Genomic DNA, 14,802 nt, shown 5'->3' with positions numbered 1-14,802 from the left:
AGCTGCTTCTGTGGCTCTTGAAGCCCCTGGGAGGGGGATCCTTCTCTCCCGCCATCTCCTCTGACCCCTGTCAGCTTCTGAACCTCGTCACCCTGTGGGAATCTTCCAATCCCTTCAACGGCCAGTTGGCAGGGCAAGGATGAGGGGAGATGCACGGAGGCCACTGGCTCCAGGAAGCTTCTTGGCAGCTTCTCTGCAGCGGCAGCTCCAACTGAGGAGCCAGAAGCCAGACCTTCATCTCAGCTTTCCCCACCCCCTCTTACCCATCCTCCCCCAGAGTCTCTGCCAGCCTAGCCTTTCCTGAAGAACAAAGCGTGGCTAGTGGGGAGGGGGCTCGCCCTCTGGGGGGTCTTCCTGGTGCCAATGCTGTAAAGCCTGGAGAGAAAGCAGGGGCCCCAAGGAGGCAGCAGGGAAGACTGGCCCCATCACCCCACCTCCTAACCTCGGCAGGTCACTTGACCTCCTGGGCTCCCTTTTCTCAGGTGTGTGATGGCTGTTGACAGCTAGTAATCACATCTGCTTTGTTGCTTTTGAACTGTGGTGTTGGAGAAGACTCTTGAGAGTCCCTTGGACTGCAAGGAGATCCAACCAGTCCATTTTGAAGGAAATCAGTCCTGAATTTTCATTGAAAGGACTGATGCTGAAACTGAAACTCCAATACTTTGGCCACCTCATGCAAAGAGCTGACTCATTTGAAAAGACCCTGATGCTGGGAAAGATGGAAGGCAGGAGGAGAAGGGGATGACAGAGGATGAGATGGTTGGATGGCATCACCGACTCGATGGACATGAGTTTGAGCAAACTCTGGGAGTTGGTGGTGGACAAGGAAGCCTGGTGTACTGCCGTCCATGGGGTCGCAGAGTCAGACACGACTTAGCAATTGAACTGAATGGAACTGTGTGGCTGCTATTATGAGCAAATTAACAAATCGGCATAAAGGGCTGAGAATAGTGCCTGGCACACCACAGTGTCAGCCTCTATTAGGATTCCCACCTTGCCATTGGGAAAGGAAGACTCAGGAAAGCTCCATGTCTGTTTCAAGGATGCATAACTGGAAGGCAGGGGTGCTAGGAGACAGCATCTGGCTCCAATCCCAACATCCTTGTCATCCCTCTGCCCAGAGAGGCCATCAAACCAGCTCCAAGCCCAGCCTCCACCCCTTAAAAGGAGCAGCCTCCTCTCATCCCTTCCCTCCTGTCAACCTGCCTTCAAACCCAAGAGGAGTTTCCACCAGATGAGGACTTGCACAACCCAGAATGGGCTTGTAAAAGCCTTGATGACTTCCTGGGAAGAGCAGGCAGCTCTGCCACTCCTGGCCTCAGTCAAGGGCACAAGGAAGGAGCTGGGACAGGCTCCTCCAGACTCGAGTGGCCAGCTGAGGCTCCGTGGATCAGCAGAGGAATTGGTACGTTCACAGGGAGGCTTCAGTCCAGCCATTTTCAGCAACTGCTCTCCCCTCGGTGTCTCCAAGGAGATTCAGATTCCAGTGAGGTCACTCAGGGGAGGTGAGACGTGAGGAAGGAGAGCTCTGCCCATCGGGATAATGTAAAGAGAAGCCATTCACTCCTCCACAAGGACTTATTGGGCTCCCAGCATGTGTGCTTTTGTGGTGTTGGAGAAGACTCCTGAGAGTCCCTTGGACTGCAAGGAGATCCAACCAGTCCAGCCTAAAGGACTCTCAACCCTGAATAGTCATTGGAAGGACTGATGCTGAAGCTCCAATACTTTGCCCACCTGATGCGAAGAACTGACTCATTGGAAAAGACTGTGATGCTGGGAAAGATGAACGGCAGGAGGAGAAGGGGACAACAGAGGATGAGATGGTTGGATGGCATCACCAACTCGATGCATGTGAATGTGAGTAAACTCTGGGACTTGGTGGTGGACAGGGAAGCGTGGCATGCTGCAGTCCATGGGGTCACAAAGAATCAGACACAACTGAGCGACTGAACTGAACTGAACTGAACTGACTGTGGACTCTAACCACATCTGCAAATACGTTCAGAGCAAAATCTAGACTTGCGTTTGACTGAACAGCTAGAATCCATATCCTTGCCAAGACAGCACGTAGCACTGGCCATCATGACAGACCCCGTGTTTAGCCCATGATGAGATGCTACACGCGCCTCCTCTGAGTTGGAGCAGCCAAGGCCTGCCTTTGTTGACCCAGCAGCCTCCCCGATCAGCCCCGCGAGGCTGAGGTTTGCACCTGGGTCTTCCCTCCAGCCTAGGAGGTGAGGGGCTCCAGGAGACGCTGCTGCCCTCAAGTGTGCGTGTGGCACCTGCCAGGCCCAGAGCTCTGGGCCAGGCCCTGGTACCCACAGCAAATCGGGAGAAGCTCGGGTCTCTTAATCTGTCTTAATTGCCCCGCTCCCTGCTAAGGGTGGGCCATATGCCCAGGTGCCCTGTGGCACCACTCCATCCATCTCTGAGCTTCAATGATAGCTTTTTCCTCCCATCAAAACGTGCCTGGCTCAGTGGCGGCTGACACAGAGCCCCCGTGAGCCCTCCCCGCTCACTTTCTAATGCGGGGTCCCAGTGCAGTGTCTGCCTTCCTGGGGAGCTTCAGGGTCCCGACCCACAGGGCAGCCCGAGGTGTGGAGGGGGTGCTGGGCTCGGAGCTGAAGCCGAGCAGGACCCCAGGGTGCCTTCCCAAGAACAGAGCCTCCACCTCCTCTCCTGTTTGTAGAAAACCTTTAGCCACCGAGGCCTTCCTCGAGTTCCAAACTCAATCAAAGTCAATCAAATGGTGGGAAAACATCGCAGCAAAGGGGCAGAGTCAAGCAAGACAGAGAAAAAAAAGTTTAGCTGTGAAAGCAAAGGAACTTTCGTTCCTCCGTAAGGGCCGCAGATAACATCCTGAGCTGCGTCCTTGAGCTATTCCGCAGATGCTGAAACCCCTCCAGGGGAAAGAAGTGACCCCAGACTGTTTGGAACCTGAAGGTGATGGCTGAGATTCCCGAGTTACCGCTTCATCAACCAGTCAGAGAATTGTGCACAAGCTGATCACATACCCCAGGACACTCTTCCTCAGGTTACCTTTAAAAGCCCTTTGCTGAAACCCATCAGAGTCCAGCCAGGTCTTTTGAACATGAGCTGCCTGTTCGCCTCTCGGTCATGTGCTGAACTAGTAATCCCGGGAAGGAGTGGGGTGAGCTGACCCCAGCTCCCGTTCATCCGCACTCGCACTGAATAACCACCCACTGAGCCCGCTCTGGGCCAGGCACCCTCAGGGCCCCAGCGTCTACACAGCAGTGTTGACCTCGGGGTCCACACCAACACATCACAGAGCTGTGGCTGCAGGCTTCCCTCCAGGAGGGGCAGAGACAGATCCCAACCTTGCAGTGAGGCGCGGGCAGGAGAGGAGCAGACGGGGGCGTCAGGGCAAGCTCTTAGAGGGAGGGGCATCTGCGTCAGGGCTTAGCCAGGTGAAGACGTAGGAGTGTTCTCGGCGAAGGGCAGAGCATGCCCGCAAGAAACTGTCCGAGAGGAACCATAGAGTCAAAGTGAAGTCACTCAGTCGTGTCCGACTCTTTGCGACCCCGTGGACTGTAGCCCACCAGGCTCCTCCATCCATGGGATTCTCCAGGCAAGAATACTGGAGTGGACTGCCATTTCTTTCTCCAGGGGATCTTCCCGACTGAGGGATCGAACCCACGTCTCCCTCATTGCAGGCAGACACTTTACCCTCTGAGCCACCAGGGAAGCCCATAGCTTGTCAGAAATCGGGCTTGATATCCAAAGTTGTGGGGAGGGTCTTGCTTTAAAGAGCTCCTTCAACTGTGGTGCCCAAGGTGGGTTGGAGGGGCCCAGGGGAACCCCCAAGCTGGTGAGAAGTGACCCTACCTGGCTGGTGAGAAAAAAGGACCTGAGAGCTGGCGGGGAAAGAAAGTCATGAGTCCTGTTTCACAGATGAGAGAACTGAGGCCAGCAGGACCCCCTCCCACACACACACCCTCCTGGCTTCCTTTTCACCATATGGGCCCTGGGTCACGTCATTTCTCTCTATATACATCAAGAAGCCCTGGCTCTCTGAAAACCTTCTGGAGACTTGAAGTTCTTTTCTGGAACCTGCTTTCTGCCTCTTCAAAGAACACAGTGGCCACCCCCGCCCCGTGGTGAGAAGGGATGCTGGGACTCCTCCCAGCAGCAGAGTGCTCCCATCGCTCCTGCCCTCTGACCCTGACACCCAGCCTAGCGGGGAGGCACGCTCAGAAAGCTTCAAAGGGATGAAAAATCTGGCATAAACAAAGTGGAATGAGAGAGAGAGGAGATACAAACACAAAGGCCAGTAACGTAACCCTAGGAAACATTGTCCCAACGTCCTACTGAACAAAGTTACACAAAGAAAAAGGAAAGGCTGCTTCCTCACCATTGGTTGGGAAAATCGCTTCCCAGAGGGATGGGGAAACCACCCCACCAGAGGTTATAAAGAAGCTTTGTCCTTGGCACAGAAATCCAGGATTTTAGTGCCAGGAGACGGTGGTGTGGCTTCGGAGGTGCGGCCACGCAGAGGCCCGGCCATGCAGAGGCCCGGCCATGCAGAGGCCCAGGGCCGTTCACCACACAGACCTGGAGCTGCTCCTTCCCACGTAAGCGGAGGCCGGAAGCCAGAAAACCATGGTGCGGGCTGACACTTGGGGCTCTGGGAGTCTGCCCAGGCTTCTCACTGTGTTCGCAGGAAGAGAAGATGCGGGGTCACGTGTCACACACTACGGTAGGATCTCACTGTGAACCGAGGTCCGTGCGCGTGGCTGCAGGCGGAGGCGCGTGGAGGGAGTGATTTGTCTGAACCCAGGAAACACTGATGTGAGGTTCACCAAAAGTTTCCACATTGATTTCTCCAGGAACCGGATGTGATCTGATTTTTAAAAATCCTTTCTAATCTCCTATACATTTCATTTTACGTCTTATTTTTTAAAAATTCTATTTAAGAACAAAACCAAAAATGCTCTTTTCAGACAATTCTTTACAAAATCAGCCCCAGAGGAGAACACGCATCCTTCTTTCATCGCCTGCATTGAAGCACAGCTTGCGGTCGCTTCCTCTGCAGCCCAGGTGATGGGTGGCCAGACGCCCCTGCCAAAGGCTGCTTCTCCCAACAGCCCCCTCCCAGTGCAGGCCTGCCCTGGGGGTGGGAGGCGGGCTCCACGAATTGGGCAGTTGTGAAAATTCAGTCCACAGAGCTCGGGCTGGGTGGGGGTTAGGGTGGCCTGGAAATGAGCCGGGCCCTGGGGCGGCTCCTGCGAGGGCGGGTGAGGGGGCTTGATGTAAACAGGGGCTTCCAGGCCCTGTTCAGTTATGTTCGTTGCCTGCACTGCCTAAGAAATTGTTGGTGCTTCTCCAGCAACACAGTTTGAAACCATCAATTCTTTGACGCTCAGCTTTCATTGTGGTCCAGCTCTCACATCCACGCGCGACTACTGGGAAAACCACAGCTCGTATCGTCATCATCTCCGTCTCGGTGATGAGAAGTCCACGCAGGGCTTGGCTGCGTCCTGGGCTCAGGCTCTCATGCAGCCAGAATGTGGGCCCCCTGGAACGCTGGGTCCTCTTCTGAGCTCACAGGGTTGTGGACCAGAGGGCTCCCTCTCCATCCTGGTCCTCCATCTCCAGAGCCAGTTACACAGAACATCCCTCCTGCAGAAGCCCTCTCTTCAGGAAGAGGACCCTTGATGAAGTCAAGCCCAGCTAGGTGCACCCCGTTTCTTGAAGTCAGGAGTGAAATCCCATCAGATTCATGGGCCCAGACCACATTCCAGGGGAGCTGATGATCTCGGCGTGCACTCCAGGGGTGGGATCTTGGGGCCACCTCAGGACTCTGCCTTCCTTCCTCACTCATTGCTCCCACATGCAGCCTCGTCGTCACCCCGAGCACTAGGCAGGGATCACAGCCCCCGGAGGAGCCTGCCCAAGTTCTCAGCCACTTAGGCACGGTCAGCAGGGTTGTGGTCAGTGCTCATCTTTAGCCTGGCCCTGCAGCACTGGCTGCTGCCCTGCCTCCACGCAGCTGCCTCCAGTGCCGACCTGGCCTGGCCAGGCAGGGAGTCAGGGCCAGGAGGTCAGAAGGCAGCGTAATTGCAGGAACCTGAGCCCTGGGCCCTGGCTGAGGAGGACACGGTCCAAGATCCTCACTGTGGGCCACCTGCAGCCCTGAGACCACATTGACTGCCTGGAAGGCCCCCAGAACCCCTCCCCTCCCATTTTTCAAGAGCTGGAGGCCCTCCTGGAAGGGGCGGCTAATGCAGGAAACAGCTGGTCTGGAGGCTTGTCCCCACTGGACAGCTGAGGTGGCAGCCTGGCCTGGCTCCCTGGGGCTCACTCCAGCCCAGCTGCCCCAGAATCTGGGCCAGGCCCCAGTTCTGCGGTTTTGGATGTTAGGGCGTGCCCTTGCCTTTGGCCCATAAAACGATCCTGTCCGCATTTTATGGGTAGGACACGGGGGCCTGCGGGTCTTTTCCTTACATGCACTTCTCATTCAATCCTCACCACCACCCTGGAAGAAGGGACTTGTCCCCTTTCAAGCCCCAGAAAGCAGATCCCCTGGGGACGATGGGGAGAGTGGAGGCCTCGGGCGAGTTACTGGTGAGTATCGGGGTCTCACTTGCGGTCAGACACTGCCCCCAGGCTGGCCACGGCTGGGCCCGGGGCAGAGAGCAGGCCCACCATGGCTCCCATCTGCAGGCACTAACAGCAGAAATGCTGGTGCAGCTGGGGGTGCTGCGGGCTGGGGACCCCTCCACCAGCAACAGGTTCACCGACGAGCAGCCCAGACTTCACTGGCCACTTGGGGACCTCTCTATACATCACTTGGAGGTAAATGCACCCCATCTTGACAGATCCGGTTCCCTGCAGGCCAGAAAGAGCTCGTCCTCTGTGTTTCCTGAAGACCACCCCACCTCCAGGAGTGGAGACCCCCAGAGGTCTGCCTCTCCTCACTTCCCGCTGGCTTGGGTCCTGCCGGGAGTGGACTTGATGGGTGGCACTTCTCAGCTGAGCCCTGACCCTCAGCCTCCCACCTCCTCTCTATGGCTCCTTCCCAGTGGCCACAACTGAGGCCCCACCTGAGGCTCCCCTGAGTCCCTCCCATCCAGGGCAGCTCCAACCTCCCACCATCCCCAAATCCTCGGAGCACCTGTGACTCCTCTCACTCCCTTCTCCTTGGACATCAGCTTTCACTTGAATGCCTCCAATCGTGGAGAACTCACTCACGTATAAGGGATCTCACCCCCTAATTTGCGTGTTTTGGAACTTTTTCTTCTTATCTTCAAGTCTTTGCACATGCCAGGCCCTCTGCCAGTCCATTCCAGGTTCCACTGTTCAGGCTGGCTCTGACCTTCTTCAGGTCTCACCTCCAGGAAATCACAGACCCTTCCTCAACCTAGAGGACGTTGGCCAACAATCCCAGGCACCCCACCCCTGTCCTGTCACTGCTAGGCAATCACCTGCTCACATGAGGCTCCCCACTAAACTCTGGGCACAGGCTTCATATCTTAACAGCACCATGCCCCATACAAGGCTCCAAGCTGCCCCCTAAAACCCCAATCATTTATTCACATTCTCCCTGTGAGGGCCACACAGAAAGTCTCAAGTTTTGATTCCCAAGCAGAAAATAGCCAGCTTTCCTGCATACACACCTCTCCCCTTCCCAGGGGAACTGGCATTCATGAGCCAGGAGCCAAGCATGGCTAGCCACCAGCATGGCAGTCTTCCCAATAAAACAACTAAGTGGACATACGCTGCCCCCATTTTATAGACAAGGCAATTGTGTCTCAGTTTTTTACTTGATAATGAAAGTCAAGACACCAATTAGGATTTTGCTTAGCTGCATAAGAGAGAAACCATGTCAACAGCTCAACAAGAGAGAGGTTTCATCTCCCCCATATGAAAGTCCAGAGGGAAGAAAAATCAGCGGCAGTAGGCATCTCCATGGTCATCAGGGACCCAAACACCATCCTTTGTTTCGCTATCCTTAGAAAATGACTTACATCTTCAGTATCTCTTCCTGGCCCAAAATGCCTGCTGGAGCTCCAGCCATCGCATTCTGATTCCAGGCAGAAAGCAAAAAGAAGAGGAAAGGAAGGAAAGAAGATATAGACGAATAGCCTGTACCCTTTTAAAATTTGTTTGCTTTCGTCTGTGCTGGGTCCTTGTTGTGGTGCAGGCTTTTCTCTCGTTGCAGAGGGCGGGGGCGACTCTCGAGCTGTGGTGCACAGGCTCCTCATCGTGGCGGCTTCTCTTGGTGCAGGGCACGGGTTCTAGGGTGTGAGGGTTTCAGTAGTCGTGGCACGTGGGTCAGCAGTTGCTAAAACTGGGCTCTAGAGCACGGACTCAATAGCTGTGGCACACGGCTTTGTTGCTCCAGAACTTGTGGAAGCCAGGAAACGGAGTATTTTGATAGTCTGTTACCACTGGGCTGGGCACTTGCTGTTTTGCTCCCAGTCTCACTCCTGCTCTGTGTGACGGGGACATTTCTCAGGTCCTCAAGCCAGGAGGCCTCCAGGCAGGCTCCAGCAGTGGCAGATGTAGAGAGCGGAGGGGTAGGTGGAGAAGCAACTCTGTGCTGTTCTGGTTTCACTCAGTGTCTCTGGGCACCTGGGGTGATGGCAGTGATAGCCTCAGCTGTGGTTTGCACACGTCAAGGCAGCACTTCTTTGGTGGACCAGAGCTGGCTGTGACGGCATCTCCACTGCAGGCGCGGACTCGGGGCTCAGTCCAGCCTCTGATCCCAGGCATCACCTCCTTCTCCCCAGCTCCCATAACCCTGCCAACACTGTGACCAGCACCTTGCATTCAATTCCTTCTGTTTGAATACCTGATGGGCTTCTGTTTCCCAGACCAGGGAATTGCAAATCACCTTCTCATGACAGCTGAGGTTGTTTTAGGTGCAGACAGCTACAAACAAGGACTCACAATGAAATTAGAAAGCTCCAAGTGTTTCTGCATGCCTGGGACCTAAGGGAACCAGGAAAGCCCAGAGACATCATGAAGAGGAAGGAACTTAGATCCTGACTCCATAACAATGTTTCGGAACCCCCGGCTCAATCCCTGGACTGCATGTGTGTGGGGCTGACCTACATCAAGCAGTAGGTGGCTGAGACGGACAGTGAAAAAGCTGGCTCAGAACTCAACACTCAGAAAGCAAAGGCCATGGCATCCGGTCCCATCACTTCATGGCAAATGGATAGGAAACAATGGAAACAGCAACAGACTTCATTCTCTTGGGCTCCAAAATCACTGTGGACAGTGACCACAGCCATGAAATTAAAAGGCACTTGCTCCTTGGAAGGAAAGCTACAACAAACTTCGACAGCATATTCGAAAACAGACCTGTCACTTTGACGACAAAGATCTTTATAGTCAAAACTATGGTTTTTCCAGTATGTATGGATGTAAGAGTTGGACCATAAAGAAGGCTGAGCACCGAAGAATTGATACTTTTGAACTGTGGTGTTGGAGAAGACTCTTAAGAGTGTTTTGGACTGCAAGGAGATCCAACCAGTCGATCCTAAAGGAGATCAGTCCTGAATATTCACTGGAAGGACTGATGCTGAAGCTGAAGCTCCAATACTTTGGCCACCTGGTGCAAAGAACTGATTCACTGGAAAAGACCCTGATGCTGGGAAAGATTGCAGGCAGGAGGAGAAGGGGATGACAGAGGATGAACTGGCTGGATGGCATCACCGGCTCAATGGACATGAATTTGAGCAAACTGCAGGAGTAGGTGATGGACAGGGAAACCTGGCATGCTGCAGTCCATGGGGTTGCAAAGAGTCGGACACGACTGAGCGACTGAACTGACTGCCTGCCTCTCAGGTCCCGGACTGGCCACTGGGTGGTGCACACACAGGGTGAGCCACTGCAAAGACGGAAAACAGAACTGACGTTAAAACCGTGACCTACAGAAAGCTGCTGGGTTCCTGGGAGCTGGACCCAGCTGCGCCCACTGCCTGCTGTCACAAAATTACCAACATTCTGTGCAGGATTTAAGCAAGACCCAGAGTCTCATAATGTAGGATTCTAAACGTCCAGCATACAATCCAGAATTACTTGACATACGAAGAACCAGGAAAATTTCAGCTTGCCTAGGAAGAGACCGGAGAAGGCAATGGCACCCCACTCCAGTGCTCTTGTCTGGAGAATCCCATGGACAGAGGAGCCTGGTAGGCTGCAGACCATGGGGTCGTGAAGAGTCGGAAATGACTGAGCGACTTCACTTTGAATTTTCACTTTCATGCGTTGGAGAAGGAAATGGCAACCCACTCCAGTGTTCTTGCCTGGAGAATCCCAGGGACGGGGGAGCCTGGTGGGCTGCCATCTATGGGGTCACACAGAGTTGGACACGACTGAAGTGACTTAGCAGCAGCAGCAGCAGCAGGAAGAGACCACCAACAGATTATGAAGATTCCAAGATGTCATAACTGTCTGATTAAAACTTCAAAGCAAGTATTGCAAAAAAATAACTCAAGAAGAAACGAGGAACACTACTGAAGTGAAAGGAAAGAATACAAGTCTAGACAAGGAAACAGAAGATACAAAGAAGAAGGAGATGAAAACATCAGAGCTGAAAGAAAAATTGCAAAATAAAAAACTCATTGCATGTGCTCAGTAGCAGAATGGACATGATGGGAGAATACGTGAGTGAACCTGATGATAGAGCAATGGAAATTATCCAATATGCGCAAAAGAAATAAAGGAGATTTTAAAATGAACATAAAATCCAATTCTCTTCCATGATGAAATCACTCAACGAGCTGGGAAAGAACCTGATGAAGGACGTGTCTGAGACAAGCACGGCCATCATGACGCTCAGTGGTGAAGACTGGAAGCTTTCCCCTCAGATCAGCAACAAAGCGAGGGCATCACCTTCACTGGACATCATCCTAGAGGTTCTAGCCGGGGCAGTCAGGCCAGGGAAAGACAAAGGCATCCAGACTGTACAAGAAGAGTTAAAACTATCTCCATTCATGTGTGGCACGATCTTATACACAGAGAATCCCAAGAATCCACAGAAATGTCCATCAGAGTGAATAGAAAGCTGAGTGAGATGAACACTGGGGTACACGTGTCTCTTTCAATTCTGGTTTCCTCGGTAGCAGATTCATGTTGATGTATGGCAAAACCAATACAATACTGTAAAGTAATTAACCTCCAATTAAAATAAATAAATTTATACTTAAAAAAAAGGAAGCTGAGCGAGGTTGTAGGATACGCCATCAACATACAAAAATCAGTTGCATTCTTATACACTAGCCGTGGACAAGCCAAAAAAAATAATTCCTAGAGTAGCATCAAAAATAATAAAATACTTAAGCATAACTTTAACCAAACCACAAAACAGTGTTGGAACATATTAAAGACCTGTATAAACGTGAAGACATCTTGTGTTCATAGATTGGAAGGCTTAATATATTAGGCAATACTCCCCCAAATGATCTACAGATTCAGCGCAATCGCCACCAAAATTCCAAATGTCTGTTTTGCAGAAATGGATACAGTAATCCTGAAACTCACTGAAAGGAAGGCCAAATAGGCAAAACAACCTTTAAAAAAAATTTAAAAATTGAGGGATGCACACTCCCCAACTTCAAAACTTACAACCAAGCTAGTGCCACTGAGACAGTGTGGTGCTGGCATGAAGGTAAAGACACAGATCACTGGAATAAAACTGATAGACCAGAAATAATCTGTCCAGTTACAGCCAATTGATTTTCTACAAGGACACTGAGACCATTCAGTGGGAGGAAAGACCAGTCTTTTTTAACAGATAGTGGAGGAATAATTGTCTAGCCACATTTGAATGCAGAGTTCCAAAGAATAGCAAGAAGAGATAAGAAAGCCTTCCTCAGCAATCAATGCAAAGAAACAGAGGAAAACAACAGAATGGGAAAGACTAGAGATCTCTTGAAGAAAATTAGAGACACCAAGGGAACATTTTATGCAAAGATGGGCTCGAAAAAGGACAGAAATGGTAGGGACCTAACAGAAGCAGAAGATATTAAGAAGAGGTGGCAAGGATACACGGAAGAACTGTACCAAAAAGATCTTCATGACTAAGATAACCACGATGGTGCGGTCACTCACCTAGAGCCAGGCATCTTGTAATGTGAAGTCAAGTGGGCCTTAGGAAGCATCACTACAAACAAAGCTAGTGGAGGTGATGGAATTCCAGTGGAGCTATTTCAAATCCCGGAATATGATGCTGTGAAAGTGCTGCACTCAATATGCCAACAAATTTGGAAAACTCAGCAGTGGCCACAGGACTGGGAAAGGTCAGTTTCCATTCCAATCCCAAAGAAAGGCAATGCCAAAGAATGCTCAAACTACTGCACAATTGCACTCATCTCACATGCTAGTAAAGTAATGCTCAAAATTCTCCAAGCCAGGCTTCAGCAATACGTGAACTGTGAACTTCCAGATGTTCAAGCTGGTTTTACAAAAGGCAGAGGAACCAGAGATCAAATTGCCAACATCCATGGGATCGTTGAAAAAGCAAGAGAGTTCCAAGAAAACATCTATTTCTGTTTTATTGTCTGTGCCAAAGCCTCTGACTGTGTGGATCACAATAAACTGTGGAAAATTCTGAAAGAGATGGGAATACCAGACCGCCTGACCTGCCTCTTGAGAAACCTGGATGCAGGTCAGGAAGCAACAGTTAGAACTGGACATGGAACAATAGACTGGTTCCAAATAGGGAAAGGAGTGCGTCAAGGCTGTATATTGTCACCCTGCTTATTTAACTTATATGCAGAGTACATCATGAGAAACGCTGGGCTGGATGAAGCACAAGCTGGAATCAAGATTGCCGGGAGAAATATCAATAACCTCAGATATGCAGATGACACCACCCTTTTGGCAGAAAGTGAAGAGGAACTAAAGAGCCTCTTGATGAAAGTGAAAGAGGAGAGTGAAAAAGTTGGCTTAAAGCTCAACATTCAGAAAACTAACATCATGGCATCCAGTCCCATCCATCACTTCATGGCAAATAGATGGGGAAACAGTGGAAACAGTGGCAGACTTTATTTTTCTGGGCTCCAAAATCACTGCAGATGGTGATTGCAGCCATGAAATTAAAAGATGCTTACTCCTTGGAAGGAAAGTTATGACCAACCTAGACAACATATTAAAAAGCAGAGACATTACTTTGCCAACAAAGGTCCGTCTAGTCAAGGCTATGGTTTTTCCAATGGTCATGTATGGATGTGAGGGTTGGACTGTGAAGAAAGCTGAACACCAAAGAATTGATGCATTTGAACTGTGGTGTTGGAGAAGACTCTTGAGAGTCCCTTGGACAGCAAGGAGATCCAACCAGTCCATGCTAAAGGAGATCAGTCCTGGGTGTTTATTGGAAGGACTGATGTTGAAGCTGAAACTCCAATGCTTTGGCCACCTGATGCGAACAGCTGACTCATTTGAAAAGACCCTGATGCTGGGAAAGATTGAGGGCAGGAGGAGAAGGGGACAACAGAGGATGAGATGGCTGGATGGCATCACTGACCTAATGGACACGGGTTTGGGTGGACTCCGGGAGTTGGTGATGGACAGGGAGGCCTGGCGTGCTGCGGTTCATGGGGTCGCAAAGAGTCAGACATGACTGAGCGACTGAACTGACATGCAAAAGGTAATTTAGAGCCCTACCTCACACTCTATATAAAAACTGCCTCAAAATTAATGCAAAGACCTCAGTGTAAGAGCTATTAGTAAAATTACAAATCTCTTAGAAGGAAATAAAGATATAAGACTTTATGGCCTCAGATTTAGCAGTTGTTTCTTAGATACGAAACCAAAAGCATAGTCGATCAAAGGAAAAATATATACCGGTCTCCATGAAAATTAAAAATTTTGATGCCAAGGACGTTCTCAAGAAAGTGAGAAGGCAGCACACAGAATGGGATGATATACCTGTCGACTGTCTGGTGTCTAGCATATAACAATAAAACCAAGTTTACAATGAGCAAAGCCTCTGAGTAGACACTTAAATAGCCAACAGATCCCTCCCGCCCATGGGGTTGCGAGGAGCTGGACACAACTTAGCGACTGAACAGCAGTAACCCCAAAGTGGAAGAATCAGACACAAAAGCCTCACATTGTATGATTTCACTTATAAATCCCCATGAGAGGAAGTCCACAGAGACAGACAGCAGACTGGGGATGCTAGGGGGTGAGCAAGGGGGGCATGACCACTGGCAGGTGCGGCGTTTCCTTTGGGGATGATAGAAATGCTCTGGGATGAGACCACAGTGGTGACTGCGTAACACTGTGAATATACTCAAAACCACCTAAGTCTGCGCTTGAAAATGGCTAACACGGTGGCTTTTGTGTCATGTGAACTGTATCTCAGTTAAAAAAATTCAATTTAAAAAAAGGGGGAAAAATGCACAAAGTTTCACAGGCCCTCAAGGAAATAAAGTAAGGTGGAACGCTTATGTCGTCAGACTCCTAGGAGGAGAGGAGAATGGGGGGAGTGCAGGAAAAAAGCTCAAGAAATAATTGCTGAAAACTCCCCAAATTTGGCAAAAGACACAAGCTTGAGGCAACCCAAATGTCCTCCGGGGGTAAAGAGATGAAGAGCGAGGCTGCATCTGCAAGAGGGACCACCACCCGGCACGCGAAGGGGCCTCTCGCCGACACAGCACCTTCTTGTCGGGTCCCCACGGCGCGGCGCTGAGGAAGGAAACCCTCCAGGTCTCCCTGTCCCCTTTCTCCATAGATGTTGCTTGGAGGCCTTTGTCAGATAATCCCAGGGTCTTATTCCATTTTATAAGACTTTCCCGAAAAGACGTGAGGTGGTGATGGCGAGCA

The sequence above is a fragment of the Capricornis sumatraensis genome, chromosome 7 (genome assembly GCF_032405125.1).
Source record: "Capricornis sumatraensis isolate serow.1 chromosome 7, serow.2, whole genome shotgun sequence".
In the NCBI taxonomy this organism is placed as follows: Eukaryota; Metazoa; Chordata; class Mammalia; order Artiodactyla; family Bovidae; genus Capricornis; species Capricornis sumatraensis.
Note: the sequence above shows the minus strand (reverse complement) of the source record.